The sequence below is a fragment of the Oryzias latipes genome, chromosome 13 (genome assembly GCF_053564925.1).
Source record: "Oryzias latipes strain Hd-rR chromosome 13, Olatipes_Hd-rR_3.1".
Lineage (NCBI taxonomy): Eukaryota > Metazoa > Chordata > Actinopteri > Beloniformes > Adrianichthyidae > Oryzias > Oryzias latipes.
Window position 1 is genome coordinate 34906095 of NC_136249.1, and position 6514 is coordinate 34912608.

Sequence of the window (6514 nt, forward strand, 5' to 3'; positions counted from 1 at the left end):
TTGGATTTGGTAATGACCAGTGAGTGAATATGGGTCACATGCCCGGTGCAAACAGAGCTTGGGCGTAAATGTCACTAAAAGTTCCGTCTGTGCTTATTGATCCATCAGCTTCCAGTGAGATTGAACATGTTACAGAAACACGCCTACATTCACTAACTGGCAGCTGTACCTGAGCAGGTGAGTCCAACAGCTTTGTCAGGTGGACAGGCTTTTGTTTTCCTCCATGAGCTTCCACAGTCCAGAAGAACAGACTCATGACCTTCACAGAGAAACTCTCTGCTCAATATGGGAGCTTCTGCTTCTCCATAGAGCGCCCCCTGGAGGACTGAAGGAGCCCCACAGCCCAGCTCCCTACAGACCACCTCTGCATCCAGCAGGTCAAAGTCATCTTCACACACGGAGGACCACGAGTTGTTGGACTTCACCTCCAGCCTGCCTGAACACCGACTGGATCCGTTCTCCAGCCTGACAGAGTCTGGAAAGAGATGAAGAGCAAATCAGACATTGATCAGATGATGGTCTCTCTCATGTTGGAACTTTCATTCTATTGACTTTCCTGGATGGAACTGAAGTGTTTCAGTGTTTTATTGTCTTCTTTACATTTTTCTCTTCTTTCTTAAAGTCACAGAGAGACACACTAATAAACTCACCTGAACAAGTTATGTTTATATTATATCTTGTTTCTCTGGCTGACACCACAGAACCACAATCCAGTCTTCTGCAAACATTGGCTAGAATCGTCATGTTTCTTTCCCATACGTCACTCCACTCAGATCCCTGGATCCTCCTCTGCAGTCCACCAGCACAGCGACTGTCTGTTCCTACCAACCTGAATTCTTCTGGACCTACTGAGCACAGACACAGTAATGCCATGAAGCAGTGGGACTTCAGCACAACCTACAGCAGATTGTGTTGTTGTGGGTTTGTCTCATTGACCTGTTGTGTGTTCAGCCCACAGTCCTGTGGAGAAACCAGAGGAGTGTGAAGATGATTAGTCAACTTTCTACAAGATGTCACGTGTCCACACTGAAATCTACAGCTATCACTGGATGAAGGTGAGAATCTCATGAAGCCTTAGTCACAGATGCTTTAAAGCTGCGTTCACATCACCCAAAACGCTGCGGCTCTCTGTGTTTTTGTACAATAACCATTATGTTCTCAGATTGTCGTGGTGCCTTTAACACCGTCAGAGCAGACAGGGGAAGAGAGCAGCGTTAGCAGGCGGAGGGGGCGTGTCTGCAGCTGTGAACGCTGACCCGAGTCTGTGATGGGATGGAAAGTTTTTCTGGAAAGAAAGGGCAGTGGCGATCTCGTAGGGGACATGTGAGCGTCCAAAAATATATATATATATATATATTTTATGCCCCTAAACTAAGACCCCTATTTTCTGCGTAATATGAATTAAATTTGCGTCAGGGCGCCCCTACTATCCTAGACTCACCGCTTATGATTTCAGACCCGCAACAAACTAACAGCTGCATCCTAATAAAAATTAGTTGTCATCCATAAAATTAATAACATTTATTGGGTTTACTGGATTTAAAGAAAATAAATTAACAGAAAGAAGTCTGCATCAAAGTGAATTTGTTTCCATCATCTCACTCATCATAAATCTGGGTGTCTGACGGACAGACAGACAGACAATTCTATTCAAAGTTGTGGAAAATGGACAAAAGATCAAAGGAAACATCAGGCTCATAAATGAATAAAAATAATTCCAATAAATAATGAAATATATATCCTGAAAGCATTTTGAATTAAATAAACTGTTGCTGTACATTGGCAAAAATTCTAACACCCCTAGTTGGCTCCCTGTGCTTTCATCTCAGTGGGAAACTGATCCAAATGTTTCTTTGAGAGGTTCAGGTCAGACCCCTGGTTTGGCACATCCACATGCATTCCAGGTTTGTTTTGGAACATTATCATGTTTAAAGTAAAACATTTTGTTAAAAAAACAGTAATGTTGCATAATGAGGAAATAAAATACTTTATGTTCTTATTTTTTGTCCTCAAAAAGTATCGATAAGAGTACCGTTAAAATACTGGATCGATAAGCAGTATCAATAAGAGTGGTAGTACTGTTAAAACCTTAACGATACTCATCCCTAGGCCCCGCCCTTTAGGAAAACATTTAATTGTTATAGTTAAAGGGGTTTATATAAATATACTCCTCATGGATCTGAGGCTCCTGATTGTAACAGTAGCATCTGCCAACACACACACACACACACACACACACACACACTTACATTCACACTCAGAGTCATGAAATGAGGATGTCAGAGTTCCTGCAGAAACGCATGTGAACCACCAGAGGGCAGAAAAGTCTGAGTGTCGACTCCTGCTGAGTGGTTCTTAGAGATCCTGCTGTCACTTTGACTGGAAACTTAAAGTTATCATTTACAGCTTTTGAGTCACTTTAGTTCAATCCACAATTAAAGTGTTTACTGATTTACATGGGGGTTGCATGGTGGTGTAGTGGGAAGCACTCTAACCTCCCAAATGGTTCAAATCCCAGGGGGGAGTGTTTGCATGTTCTACTTGTACATGTGTGGGTTTTCTCCCGATTCCTCCCCCAGTCCAAAAACACGCTTCATAGGTTCATTGATCACAGCTTGTCCATTAGGTGTGAATGTGTGGTTGTGTGGCGCTGTAACAGACTGGTGACCTGACCCCGCATTCAGGAGCTGGGATAGGCTCCAGCAACCCCGATAACCCAAATAAGATTCAGCAGCTTTAGAGGACGGATGGTTTCACTTGTAAATATTTTCATCCCACTTTTCTACCTCGCTCTAAGGCCCAGTGCTCTTTCCAGTCACATTCACTCACTGATGGCGACTCAGCGGACAAACACTGGCGCCAATCTGTGACCACAAGAAGACGCTGAAGTTGGCTTCTGATTCACAGCTTCTGATTGGTGAGGCACTAAAGGAACATTCTGCTGCATTTTTCACACTAAGATCACCTAAAACCAGGTCCTGATCAAAAACCACTGGACCTGGACTGCTCTAACCTGGATTAAATTATGATTTAGATGTTAAAGAACACATTAAACACAGTTTCTGATTAGTGAAAATGTGAAATAGAAGGATTTTTATCACATTTTACGCACTGAGTCCACCTCAGTCCAGGGGCCTCATTTCTAAAACTTTGCGTAGGATTTGCGTCAGAAGTGGCGTACGGATGAAACATAGGACGTGCGTACGCACAGAAATATTCAGATTTATAAAACCGTGCGCACGCACATCCTACGCATCTTTCCATTCATAAATCACGACCAATTCTAAATGCAGCGCAGCTTTTGCGGCTTCATGACACGCCCATATTTGTCCATAAATAGTCCGTGAAACGCCCACAAATGAATATTCATTGATGCGAAACCATGGCAAACAGAGAGGAAATCAAAAAAAAGTAACTTCACTCAATGTGAAGTAGAAGTTATCGTTGGCGAGGTGGAAAAGAGGAGAAAAGTGTTGTTTGGAGGGACAGTGTGGGCATTACTAATGCCAAAAAGGCACGTGAGCGGCAAACGGCGGCAGACGCCGTAAAAGACGCTCCATCGGGGGGGCGGGGGGGGGGCACCGGGTGACACCCCCCCAAAAGCCCGCAGAGGTCCAACAGGACGGCTCGAGGAAGTCGGAACCGGCTCATAAGCCAGTCGTCCTTGTTTGCCAGCAAGTCTTCTTGCTGTCTAAAGATGCGTTCACTCCCAATTCTTCCATTTGCCACATCTTCTAAGAGCGCAAGATCAGCCATTGTGCGTCATTCCGCATTGTGATGGGGCATTTTATTTCCCTCCATTTAATTACATCTGACAAGCTACAGATGTCGGTAATAATCCACGTGGAAATGGGAAATTGATCAGCAAATGTAATTTCTTGTTGCTTTCTGAATGGTTGAGACATACGCCATACATTGTTTCATCAGAAATAAAACAAACTAAAGGCATATGCATGAATACCATAATTCCGTGGCTTATGAAGAAATGTTTTAATATGAAAACAACTTTCCCCAGTGGACACTTAATGCATCTCTCTCTATCTATCCATCCGTCTGTCTAATTGCACCTATATCTGCTCCGCCAGACGGACACATTAACGAGAATATCAGTTTTGTACATTATTTCGTTCTGTTAAATATATTATTTATGAGGATGAATTGCACAACATGCCAATATTGCAGAACATATTTCACTTTTCTTTTTCCAAATAAGTGTTCATTTGAATTTCTGTTGTAATTTCCGTTTGATCTTTTTTGTTTGTTTCACTGCTGATCGGTCCAACGGGTCTTCGTGTAGCTGTTAATTGTCAGACTTGCTTTGTGAAGTCTTCATGTTATTTCTGAGAGGCAGTATTGTCATTTTCACTTTCACGTGTTTCTTCCATCTGCCGACAGCGTCGCCGTTTCTCATTTCACCCGTTTTTGTGCGTACGCCTGGGTCAGAGCTTGAAGGACCGCACATTTTCCCGTCAAGTTTGCTTTTTATAAATATCAACTATTGCGTGGAGAGTGGCGTACGCCTTCTTTTGTGCGTACGCAACATTTATAAATGAGGCCCCAGGTCTTGTTCCTGAAATTTTGGGGGAAATTTCTTTTTAATGGCTTCTCATTTTTCTATTTTATTTTTTATACTGGATTGTACTATTGTATTTGTTTCCACAGGTAAGAGCCGGTGGCCATAACATCACCTGGATGCACAAAATGACTTTGTTGCATTCCACAGACTGGGCACAGACTAAAGCTGACACTTTAACGATGGACTACAGGAATCCAAGAAGGCTGGACGAGGCCACATCACAATCTCAGACATCAACATCCAAAAGAAACTGGGAAACAGATGTCAGATTGGACACATAGTTATGGTCAGGGTTAGTTTGAGCCCCTGACTTTAATTTGAGTTTTTTGTTCCATTTTTTCTTGGTTTGTTTCCTGATTTACTTTAAAGTTCCTGTTTTGGTGTTTTGCTTGAAGTTGTCCTTCCTTTGTCCCTATTATCCTTAAATTACATCAAATGTGTTAAAATGATTCTATTTCACACAGCAGTTTTTGATCAGGACCTGGTCTGAGGTGGACTCAGTGCGTAAAATACGATAAAAATCCTTCTATTTCACATTTTCACGAATCAGAAACTGTGTTTAATGTGTTCTTTAGTATCTAAATCATAATTTAATCCAGGTTAGAGCAGTCCAGGTCCAGTGGTTTTTGATCAGGACCCGGTTTTATGTGATCTTAGTGTGAAAAATGCAGCAGAATGTTCCTTTAGCGCCTCATGAATCGGAAGCTGTGAATCAGAAGCCAACTTCAGCGTCGTAACCACAAGCAGTGTCCAAACTCCAAAGACACTTCCACACATGAACAAGGCGAGAACCGAACCTGCAGTTCTCCAGTCGGAGGTCGACCGCTCTACCACTGCACCACAGCCGTCCCATATGATTTATGGAAGAAAACTTTTTTTAAATATTCATCTGTTCAAACTTTGGTGCCATCAAGCAGAATTTACCTGAAGCCATTTTCAATTGATGCTCCTCTTAATTTTCTCAGGGTCCCTACTTACTGAGACCAGAATGGTCTCCATGGAAACAACCCCATCCTCAACATGAGTCCCCTCATGAGGAGAACAGCGCGTCATGTGTGACATTCTCCAACTTCAATGCACGGATTCTTCTGCAGTCAGCAGGAATGCAAACAGCCGCCACTGCTTTCTCCCAGATCTAAAAGTCAAAGCCAGTCAGGATGGAAGCAGAGTTTTACCTGAGCTGCAGAGACCCACAAACAGCAGCAGAGCTGGACGCTCCATGTCCTCTCCGTCTGTCCTCCCCTCCCGTGCTCCTCTACTTATCACGCCAGTGCTCTGGCCCCGCCCTCCCAGCCTTTCTGCTCTCACTGTTTTTTCAAACTCTGACAGCCTGTTCTTCACAACATCCCTCAAAGACACTAGTTTGATGATTTTCTGGGTGTTTGTTGCTGCTGAGCATCTATAAGGGTTTGAAGTTCCTGACACTTGGGGCTCAGAACTTTACAATCAAGATCTATCTTTTAGCAGAAGAAACTTCAGGAGTAGAACCAAGATGTCATCAAACATCAAAACAAGAGTTTCCTCTGAGGAAGACTCTGGTCACCTTAGAAAGGTGGAGGAAGCTCAGGAGTCTGGAAGGAGCTTGGAGTTGAGCCGTCGCTCCACATCAGAGAAAGGTGGTTTATAGCAAATGAATTCAGCTTCCAAAGAAAAGGAGCAGAGAAAAACTGCCTTCATCTGCTCTGGATTTGTTCATTATGGGATGGCAAGCTAAGAAAACAATAAGAATCATTGAACTTTTAAAGAATATTGTAATCCTTGTTCTATCCTAGGCACTTTACCATTGGGAGTTGGGTCATCTAGACCCACTAGACAGTGCTCTGAACCTTTTTTCTTCAATGATTTGTGATCTTCACTGGTGTCCATGGATTACATGAAATCTTTCCACCTTTATCCACCTTTGTAGGGAGAACATGTCAATGGAAGGGGGGGGGGTCA

At 43.0% G+C, this 6514-nt stretch overlaps 1 long non-coding RNA gene across 2 annotated transcripts; it reads right to left on the reverse strand.

Annotated features, from left to right (window-relative positions):
- Positions 1-656: 656 nt before the first annotated feature.
- On the reverse strand, positions 657-6037 carry LOC101172749 (uncharacterized). Of its 2 annotated transcripts, none has more exons than XR_013647203.1 (3): positions 5752-6037; positions 937-960; positions 657-845 (listed from the first exon to the last, which is right to left on the reverse strand). It is a non-coding gene; the product is annotated as an uncharacterized LOC101172749 (long non-coding RNA). The 2 variants fall into 2 exon arrangements; XR_013647204.1 differs by having other exon boundaries at positions 657-848.
- Between the last annotated feature and the right edge of the window lie 477 nt (positions 6038-6514).